Source organism: Anser anser (genome assembly GCF_964211835.1).
Source record: "Anser anser genome assembly, chromosome: 5".
NCBI classification, from domain to species: domain Eukaryota; kingdom Metazoa; phylum Chordata; class Aves; order Anseriformes; family Anatidae; genus Anser; species Anser anser.
In genome coordinates, this window is record NC_139725.1 from 24,839,612 (window position 1) to 24,851,086 (window position 11,475).

The 11,475-nt window shown below is 35.2% G+C and overlaps 1 long non-coding RNA gene across 2 annotated transcripts; it reads right to left on the reverse strand.

Annotated features, from left to right (window-relative positions):
* Positions 1–958: 958 nt before the first annotated feature.
* On the reverse strand, positions 959–10,915 carry LOC310900928. Of its 2 annotated transcripts, XR_014585464.1 has the most exons (4): positions 10,093–10,915; positions 9,364–9,521; positions 7,287–7,575; positions 959–6,165 (listed from the first exon to the last, which is right to left on the reverse strand). It is a non-coding gene; the product is annotated as an uncharacterized lncRNA (long non-coding RNA). The 2 variants fall into 2 exon arrangements; XR_014585465.1 differs by having other exon boundaries at positions 9,364–10,915.
* Between the last annotated feature and the right edge of the window lie 560 nt (positions 10,916–11,475).

Here is an 11,475-nt window from a genome sequence, read left to right on the forward strand (position 1 = left end):
AAGATTGTATAATATGATCAATATACAACTACAAATAAAAACCTTGATAAATACTCCTACCTTTTTTGCTTCACCACCAACCTCAATATGTTTTTCCTTCTTCGTAAACTTTTATGATCTGAATCATACTGTTTCCATAAACCTGAACACATAGTTGTAAAATACTATGCTAGGCTCAGAAAATCAACAGTTTGAGAAAGCAAGATTTCATTTAAAAATCTGTGCCAGATAATGGAGGAACAGATGTGTATTTTTTAATTTATTGTTGTTTTCTGAATGAGCCCAAGGTTTTGATATTTCATTCCAGGGTTCAGACTGTTATTCATAGAAAATTCAAAGTCCTCAATTCAATTTGTTATATTGGAGGAGTCCCTAGAGTGAATTATAACTTTATGTTCTGTTTTCCCTCTTACATTTATAATTACTGTTTGTGGTTTTAGTGCATATTTGTTTCAGTGGTTGTCTATTGTCATGTAAAGCATACAGTTAAAAAGCTTTATGGATTACGTCTCAAATAAAAATATAGTTGTAGAGTCCCATGGTAACTAAGAAGCAGTGAAGATTTTTTTTTTTTTAATTCAAGGTCCCAAATTGCACACATGACTTACAGAAAACATTTTGAATATGCACCACTTGTCATGTATCCATATGACATTTTCTATTAAAGATGTCACTTCCATTATTTTTTATTTTAACTGAATGGTGATCCTTAGTTCAAGTACCCTGCCCCTGATTATAATGAATGGTCTTACTTTAAATGAAAATTTGCTCCTGTCACACAGAAATCTAGTGTTATTACATTCTATTGAAATAATTTATTAACATCAAGAATATTAAATGAAGACATAGTGGATATGGATTTTATTTTTTTTTAATCTAGTTAAAGTTCTTTTCTCAGTTATTCAGAAGTCTTACTAGCTATGCTGGAAACAGTTTGCTGCTCTGCTGAACTATTAGAAAAAAAAAAAGATGAGAAACAATTTTATATCTATATGAAAATTTTGCTAAGGCTTCTTTCAATTTCATTTTATTTTAGATTGCTATTGATTTCTTAGAAATGAAAATTAGAATCTCCAAACTATTAGCAAACTGAACACTCCCCAGACACTAAAATTGCCTAAAAGTCAGCGGAGATTTAAAGTACAATAATTTTGTAAACTATTGTATATTCAATTTGTTATGTTAGACAAACCATATTGTACAAGTTCATTGGTTTCACATTATGGCTTTCCTACTGGAAGTAAATTCTGCATAAATCCAGTCTTCTGCTCAATCTCCTCCTCAGATGTATTGGCAGGCTGCTATCATCTCCCTCTGAAGCCTTCTTCAGCTGAGCAAACCCAATTCTCCCAGGACAAGTGCTTCAGACCCCAATAATCTTGGTGGCCCTCTGGAATCTAGTAATGTTTTTCCTGTAAACTGACCCTGTTTTCTTATAAACAGAGACCCAAAAATGAACACAGTACCTAAGTGTGGGCTAGTGAGTGACAAGTGGAATACCCCAGGCATCAATGCCAGGTCCAATCCCATTTAATATCTTCATTAATGTTCTGGATGATGGGATAGAGTGCACCCTCAGTAAATTCACAGACACAAAACTGGAGGGAGTGGTTGACTCACCAGAGGGTTGTGCAGTCATCCAGAGGGACCTTGAGAGGCTGGTGAGGTGGGCTGGCAAGAATCTCATGAAGTTGATCAAGGAGAAGTGCATAGAAGTGCACAGGTGGAGGAACAACTCCAGGCACCAGGACATTTTGGGGCCCACCCAGCTGGAAAGCAGCTGTGCAGAAAAGGACCCTGAAGTCCTGGTAGACACCAAGCTGAACATGAGTCAGTAATGTGCCCTTGCTGTTAAGACCAATAGAATTCTTGGCTGCATTAGGCAAAGTACTGCCAGCAGGTCAAGAGAGGTGATCCTTCCCCTCTACTCAGCAGTGGTAAGGCCACACCTGGAATGCTGTGTCCAGTGTTGGGGCCCCCCGTGCTAGAGACATGGACATACTGGAAAGAGTCCAACAGAGGGCCACCAAGATGAGTAAGGGACTGAAGCATCACTCTGCACTGGGTCTGGCTGGGATGGAATTAAGTTTCCCTGCAGCAGCCCATATAGTGCTGTGCTCTGCACTTGTAGCTAGAACAGCATTGCTAACACACCAATGTTTTGTCTAGTGCTGTGCAACGCTGACACAGCATTAGGACTACCTCCACGCACCAACCCCTCCCCCCCCCCCCCCCCCAAAAGGCCAGCAAGAGGTGGGGAAGGGACACATCACCAGGCAACTGACCTAAACTGACCAGAGGGATATTCCATGCCATGTGGTTTCATACTCAGCAGTAAAATGTGGGAAAGGGGAAGGAGAGGAGGGGGCTCTCATTATGATATCTGTCCTCCCAAACAACTGCAATGGGCATCGAGGCCCTGCTTCCCAGGTTGTGCAGAAGAAAAAAAAAAAAAAAAAAGAAAAGCAGAGAACATCCAAAGATGGGGGCAAGATATGATGACATTGCTTTACCTTAAATAAGCTGATGGACAAAATGAATTTTTATTAATGTATATTGCATGTTTAATCTTTCACACATAGCTCACTTGTACCTTTTTCTACACAACTCATTTGGAAAAAAGATCTTCAACTTAAAAATCAGATTGAATATTGGGTTTTGTTACACTTGATGAGGAAATAACTCAGGATTTTGAATACAAAAGGAGATGTCGGCTAGTTCCACCTAAAAGAAATTGACTTTTTAATATCATCCCTTAGAAAATAAATGAAATCTCCCTAAGGTTGGACTTTGTTGCAGTATCATGGTTAGTATAAATAAGTATATTATTCCTTAAACTTGTTTTCTGCAGATTATTAATTATTTATTGTGTCAAAGAGTTTTTGAGGTTGATAGTAAACCACATTAGAAAGAATCAGTAAGAACTCAGTAAGAAGGTCTTACTTCTTAAGAAGTACTTAAGAAGTACTTACTTAAGAAGTACTTACTTAAGGTGTTCTTACTTAAGAAGTACTGAGGAAGCTTTCCTCAGTAAGAACTGAGGAAAACTCTGCGGAGTCGTGTGACGCTGTGTGACGTCGTGTGTCGTTCCCACCCCCACCCCCACCCCCCATCTTTTCCTTAGGCTTTCTCTTGAGAAAAAGGAAATAACACAAAGTAAACACGGGACAATATGTTAATTCAAATGACATGATAATTTGTTATGAAGGGTCAAACTTCTGATTCCTCCACTGGCAGAGCCTGATGATCAATATAGACATGCTATATTTTCCTCATCAGAGGTAAACACCTAGTTGACTTAAACTGAGGGTTTTTCCTATGCCAACCATTTTGTTTAATACATTTCTGGAAGATACTGAAGTACAATACTGATAATTAAAAAAAAAAAAAAAAAGAATCAGAATAGAAAATTCAAATAAAAACTCAAAGTTTCTTGTCTTGTAAGGTCCTTTTCTAGGCCCATTTTTAATGCCGTAATATGACTTCATCATGGCGAACTGAACTTTAAAGTTTCCTTTTCCTATCAACATTCCTGGATAATAGGAATATAGGAATCCAGGAAGGCCTAGTCTAAGTAAATTGTAGTTCTGAGGGATTCAAAGAGTGGTAGTAGTCAACTTTAATATCTATATCATTGATTTGAAGTGAGATTAAAGGATTCATTCTACTTCTCCACAGATCAGCAGTCTGAGCTGGATAAAAACACTGAACAAGTGTTAGAGAGGTGCAGGTCCCATGTTCACTGTGCTGATTCAAGTAACTGCAGAGACATCATAAAGAGAGCATCATCCTTCCTGTCCCCTCGGCTAGTTCAGACTTGTTGAAACATAAACTTGTTCTGAATGCAGAGTGGAATTTTTGGTGAGTGGCATCCATATTTCATTAGATTCACACACTGGTGAAAGTGAAAATGTGTTGGTCATTTTTAGATACCTAGCAGGCCATGTTTTACTATTAATATTTTTATTAACAAACATATTTTAAAATTCACAGAAAAAAATAAAAAAGAAAAAAGAAAAGAAAAAGAAAAAGAAAAAAGAAAAAAGAATATAAAACATTGTCTTAGGATGGAAGTACTCTGTTGTTAACATATCTAGACGGAGAAGACAAATATCTAATCTAAGTAAATGCTGAGGTACTCTGAGAAACACATCTCCTAAGCAAGTGTTCTACTTCTGGGATTTCATTTCTGTTGTATCAAATGATGCATGTAGATTTAATAATTTTTTCTAATGGATCTTGGTTGAGTAGAAATAAATTGCTTAATATAATAGTGTTAAAAAGCAGTGCTCTGTTTGGCTAAAGGAACAATCTTCTTGTATCATCCCACCAATCCAAGAATAACCTCATAAGAAAGAATGTCATGGCTGATCAAAGAATCACTATTATCAGTAAGTAAAATGAAATTTCTGTGTGAATAAAAAACTGTTTTAGATTTCATTGTTATCAGCTTTTAATTTGAACAGCTTGTATCACACATGGCTCCAATACTGAAATTTCATTCGTACACCAGCACCTCATAGATTCTGACAGACTTGCAGACACTTCACGTGTGTAGTTGCCCTATGCCTGAAAGATTCCAGACCACACAAGAAGTCATTAAATTCATTAGTCATTAAAACTATGTTAAACTCAAAATGTCATCTCTAAAGCTTTTTGAATTTAAGGTTCTTAGTTCGATTCTGTTTCATTCTATGACTAATTAAAACTACTTTATATATATATAAATTCCTTGCAGAGAGCTAAAAGGAAAATATTTACAGGCATACCAGTTTTGCTAGGAGTTAGTGAATTTTCTTCGTAGCAGCTGCTATGGTGCTATGTTTTGGATTTGTGACCCAAACAGTGTTGGTAATGCAGAATTATGTAAAATTATTCAGAAAACCCTTGTCATATAACAGAAACATTTGTAGATACAGTGTTTATCTTCCCAAGTGACCATTATATGAGCCCTGCTTTCCTGGAAATGGCCAAACGTCTGCCTCATCATTGAAAAGGGTGAAAGAAATCCTTAGTTTGTTTTGCTTGTGTGCACAGCTTTTGCTTTACCTAATAAGCTGTCTTTATCTCAAACCATGGATAAAGGAGCACAGACCAGGATGAAATTTCTTTTTAGCATTGACAATTACTTATCAAAAAAGCAAGTCCTAGATTCCTACATGGAAAAGAACCTAAAAATTACATTTTGATAGTGAAATGGCAGGGATGAGTTGGAAATGGGAAAATCATGTCAAATGAGAGTAGAAAATCACAAAAGAAAAATCACTAAATTCCAGCATAAGCCTTTTTGTCAGATTGACCTTTCCCTTAGAATTAGGTTTATCACTGCTGCTAGAGATAAAACAACTCTCAAAGCCCCTAGTGAGCTAACAGAACAATCTTTTAATGCATTCTCCCAGAATGCCGTGGTTACTTCCTTTGTTTTTTTTGTTTCTTTTTTAAATTTGTTTTTGTTTTTATTATTTTTTATTGTTTCTTTGTTACTGTTTTTTGTTTGGTTTGTTTCCTTTTGTCATTGTTTTCCTATAGGCAATCACTATTTCCCTCATGAGGACTTGACCTGAAGCTTCCCAGAGAATTTTATACTTTTTGACAAATGAGAAATCAAAGATTTCTAATTTGTTTTTCTTACAGATATGAAAGGCAACTTTTCTGGATCAATGAAGTTGCTCTCTGCCTTCTACACAATGTCAGAACTTGGTGGAATGAAATGGGTGGGAGCAAAGGATCTTTGCCTTCATAACTGATATCAAGAGCAAGGAGATATGTTTGTAGATATGAAACCAAGAGAATGATTCAGCCTGAAGAACAGTGGAGAAATAAGAGAGGGAATACTCTAGATGACTTCTCAGCTCTTTTTTTTTTCTGTTTTATATGAATATTGTCATTACCTCTCTACTCCATTTTTTCATAACAAATCTCTTTCTTCGTACTCTTCTCCAGTCTCTTCACTGCATCTGCAAACCTTCACATCACCATCCAACCTCTGCACCTAATCCAGTCACCTTGTAACAAAGTAGTCTGTGCTTCACTGATTGCCCCACATTTCTTCCAAGCCAGTAGGTCCAGTCACCAGCTTTTGAAGCCCTTAAAGACAGCCTGGGAAAGACTTGATGGAAGAAGTGTAGGATTTCCACAAAGCATTTCTCAGTTCTGAGGAAAGCCCTTAAAAATAATTCAGGGACACAAAAAACATAAGCCACAGATAAAAATAAATACTCGCCATACACAGAACTACAAATGTATTGAAAATAACCGGCAGTAACAGTAACATACAAATATCTTAGGTAATTAATTTCATCATCAAGCAGTATTCAAAGTGCATAATAATAACAGTAACAATAAAAATAATAAATAATTGAATGTTCAGTTAGAGTATCTGCACATATATTTCCCTTATACTTTTTCATATAAGAAGGGAAAGTTCGTTCATTCTTTTCTTTCTTTCTTTCTTTCTTTCTTTCTTTCTTTCTTTCTTTCTTTCTTTCTTTCTTTCTTTCTTTCTTTCTCTTTCTTTCTTTCTTTCTTTTTCTTTCTTTCTTTCTTTCTTTTTCTTTCTTTTTTCTTTCTTTCTCTCTCTCTCTCTTTCTTTCTCTCTTTCTCTTTCTTTTGTTTTCTTTCTTCTTCCCTCCTTTCTTTCTAGAGAATTCTGAAACTAGGAAGGTTTTATGACTGCACCTGAGCTTTGCACAGTACAATAATACCATAAATCAATTCCTGTGTTCTCTCCATCATAGGTAGGCAGGGGGGTTCATTGCATTTACAACTTGATGCAGTGATTGTTATAGAAAAGGAAAAAATGAAAGAAGAAAAATATTACACTGGTGACTAGAACAAGTCCAACAATATATATTTTATCATTTATTTAATGTATTTTGCAATACCTTTCAAAATAAAATCTGATATGTATCTTTGTAATTTTTCACAAAGATTTGTAATGTTTCAGAACTGTTGGAGAGCTAACAATTGTTCAGTTTCTGGAGAAGCTGTGGAACAATCTCAACCAGCAAAATAATTCCAGACAAATAAGACTGACACCTGGGAGTGAAAAAAGTAAGCAAATATGATAGCGACAGAATTCACTGCAGGAAGCAACAGTAACAGTGATTCTGGCTCAAGCCAGAGGTGTTTTACTGTAATTGCTGCTAGATGATCTAACATATACTCTTTTTCTTTACCCAGCCTTGGGTAAAGCCTGGCTACCAGCTGACTGGCTTTAACACCTGAATGCCGAAAAGGTGGACTTTTAGAAGTGACATTGCTGATCTATTTGCAGAACACATTACCTGCCACTCGCAACATTGCTTGGGAGGGGGATCCATTAGGAAAAGAAGCTTCAAAGCAGACATAAGGAGCTTTTCTTTCTGCTCACTGGCCTTTTTTCATCTTCTCTTCTTATGTTTCAGCAGGTATTTTTCCCACTTCTAGGCTTTATGCTGCAGCAGTGGTGCTGAATGCTGATGAGGCTCTGCTTAATGCAACTTCAGGCAATGCAGTATTCTTGATAGCAGCCTAAGCTTTCAATAGCAGAGAGCGTTCACCATTGCTTTTAAAGAATCTCCAGTTAGTGAATATCTAGACATAAAAGATAATGGAAATAAGATAAATAAAATAAAAAGAAAATGTTTAATAAACACTTAAAAAGAGACCTTATGACAGTAACCAGGTAAAAATGCTAACAGTGTGATCACATACATGAGGCATATGTGCAGCCTGAAAACTATGTAAGGTCAATGTTTATCTTCTTTCACTTCAATGGTAAAATTTGTTTGGATATTTCCAATCCTACCTGTCTTGTCTCTAAGCAATTAATGCTTCATCTACCCTGTGTTTAGCTGTAACGTACTGTAACTCTATATATTTTATATTAAGTAATTCAAACTGAAATACTCACTTATCTGGCAATCCCAAACCGAATTGTGTTGTCCAGTGCTGTTTAGCTTTAAAAACAATTACAGCACCATACAGACCTTGACAAGCACAAGTGATATTTAAATTATAGATGGGTAGAGCCTGTTAAAGTGAAAATCAAGCCTACTTGAAAAGTCATTTATTAAATATAGATCACATTGGCAGGAATGCCATTTTGGAAGTTCTTCCTTTCTTTCTATAAATATAGATTATTGCAGACAGTACACTTTCAAAATACAAAATTGATTCTTTACACTATATGGAACCAGAATGCAAATCACTTCTGAAATCTTCCAAATTGAAAGGCTCCAAAGTCTCCAAAGATTTTCACTTTGGAATGCAAATACAGATCTGAATTTTGAAGCTCAAATCCAGTTTTCTTGAGAAGGAAATATTTCTGTAAGTAGAGAGATTTTCAGGGAGAACGGTAATCAATCTAATAATGAAAAAAGTTTACCCTGTACAAGATAAAATGAACACAGGTCAGAAGGTGACATATACTTTATTATGCACATTGCTTTCTGAACTATATTAAAAAAAATAATGAAAAAATAAAAGTAGGGCTGTTCGAATAGTATTTCCAACTAAACTTGAACTATAAACTTCCACCTAGATTAAGATCCAGACTTCGCCAAACTCAAAATGGAAAAAATTCATCTTCAATGGTTTGTATAGGTACAGTTTTCAAGCAGAATCAGAATTTCAGCTTTTTCCCCTCCAGTAGTCTCCATGTAATTGTAAACCTACATGAAGACCCCCCAGATGATGCCATTACAGCACATGAATCTTTTGATTAAATAAATCAAAGTCATATACTTCTTGCAAAAGCTGCAATCAACTTACATTCCCATCTGTTTTAGTATAACAAAATGCAGACGAGGAATAACGTTGTGTTCAGACACACTTGTTCTCTCTGACAATCAGAATGGTGTTGGGATTCAAACAAATTGTTAAAACTAATCTGGGATTACAAAACTAATTTCAATTGGATTAAAAGAAGACTTAGAAATTAGATCTCAAGGGAAATTTATTTCTGCATCCCTGATTGTGTGAAGACGTACATATGCTCATCTTTACTTGTGCAAATAAACCTGCTGCAGTCAAACGAATAACTCACAAAGATGGTCTTTTAAACACATGCACCACAGTTGTCAGCACAGAGACCTCTGTAAAATAGTGCCAAACAATTCACTTGTTACACAGTTATTACTGCAGGGAAAATGACATTCTATTCAATTGCATAGATTATTTATGAAAAATGAGATGATAGCTAGCTGAGCATTCTGCCTGAATCCATTCCATGGGATAAATCTCACCTGACTTGTTAATGTGGTGACAGCTATGAATCTCATTATCTTAAGCTCTGCTGGACACAAGTTTTACCGCAATGACTGCCATGAGAAATATTAAAAAAAAAAAAAAAAAAAAAGTACTAAAACCAGAAACACCTACCTTGAGGCGAGCTTACAGCACTCTGATCTGTTCTTGACATTGTTCTCAATAGCTACTGTGGGTTTAGAGCACCTCTTTGTGGCATTTTAGTGAGACATTACATACCAAAAGAAAACATCACAGAAAAAAATGTTTCTTATATAGCTGCAGATATAAACCTAAAGGGAAAATAAAAGAAAAAAAAATAAAGAAAAAAAAAAGTAGGTTCACCACTAAAAAAAAATAGAAAATGATAGTATAATTTTTATATGAGTTATGGAAGAGTAGAAAAAATAAATATGCAGAAAAAAGAGAGAGGTCATCCATCAAACCTCTGTTTTTTGTAGTTTCTCTAGGCACTCTGTAGAGTGTATCATAATACATGAAAATCAACGTACAACATGTATTTTAAAATCTATTGGAAGAATAGAATAACTACATTCTCATGTTAGAAATAATAATAAAGGATATTGTTGCTTTAAGAATAGTATTCTACATGCACTTCAAAAGTTATGGGGAATTGTTATACCTGATATGTTCAGGGTAAAAGTTTGTCTAAATATTCTTGCATTAAAAAAAAAAATCTATAATAATAATAACAACAACAACAACAAAACTACATAAATATTGTGAAATAAAAGTTACATTTAGTGAATTTCATTACTACCTACTCAGTTCTTCACTGGCTAAATTATTTGTATTCTTTTTGTTCACAGAGAAAGGCAAATGCTGGGAAGAAGGAGTACACACCTTGCTTTCCCAACAGGGTCACAAATTGCTCAGGTTTTCTAAGCAGTCTCTGTACATCAGCTTCAAGGCAGCACAATTCTAGGATTTAGAGGCAAGATATTAAGGCAGTGATGTCTGTTTGGACAATATCTCAAGGAGTTATACTAAGTTATGCTGTACAAAAGCAGCATTTATTTAGGAATAAGTGACACATGAAAAGTGTTCTGTTACAGAAATTAGCATGGGAATAGGATGGAGCTCAAGTGACGTTTTATAACTGGTGTTTAATTTTTTGTTTGTTTTTGGGGGGAGGGAATTTCCTAAACTGAACTGCTTTCAAATGTTTCCTTTAACATAAATAATACATTATCTTAATAAAGTATAAATCTATGGTAAAGTATTAGTGTTTTAACGTGGAGACCTAACATATTCAGTTAATAGAAGGGAAAAGGTTAGAGGTTAATAACAGTGGATAAGCCATTGCACCTATAGCCAAACTATAGTATCAGTGTGAAATGTCTCCCTACTACTGCAGAGAATTGTCACTGGCAATTTATATGGCAAGACAAAATATGGAAAGGATAAATCTGTTTAAAGTTAAGGGCCTATTAAGTATCTGTTTTGCCTTAAATATTCTAACATAAAGCACATTAAAAAAACATTTTTGTATGTAAGAACTTTTTGTCCTTGCCCTGGTAGTACCCAGGGGGAACTTTCTACTTCATATATGATAGAGAATAAATCAGTTCTCAGAAGCAGGACTTTTATGTGTCATGGAACATTCCCAATGGAAATTCATGTACATTTTAATATAAATGAGCATTTATCATTTTTAAAGCTTAAACCCCACCATAATTGTCCCCTAACCAGCATTTATGTATAATGCCTTTGTTATTTTGTCAAGCCAATCTTAAAACTTTTTTCCTATTATTGCAGAGGCCACTCTTGCAAGGATTATAACATATGACAAATATGGAAAGATAAGAGATTTTCGTATTTATTCTAAAGCTTAAGGCAGCTTTCCTGATCTTTGAAGCATAAGCCTCTTTTTGAATTGTATCCAAATAGCCAGACATCTTGTGTGAAAAAATGTCTTACTATGCAAAGGTCTCTGAGATGACCATGGAATGCCAAGGGTATCTTCTCTCCATTGGGATGTTTTAGAAAGAAAAGCAATCTTACTTCAGCTCCATGAGGTTGTTTGAAATCGATTGGTCTGTAAGATTCTTGATAATTTTTACTGAAAGTCATTTTATTTAGAAACAGTTCTAGGGTCATGTTGCATATTTTTAACCAGAGTAGTAAACTGAATCTGCCAAAAAGTTCTCCGCTGCAATGAGAGAGAATGCAGTGGGACAGATCATGAATTTTGTGTCCTATAGACCAGATCATTTCTTGTTTCAT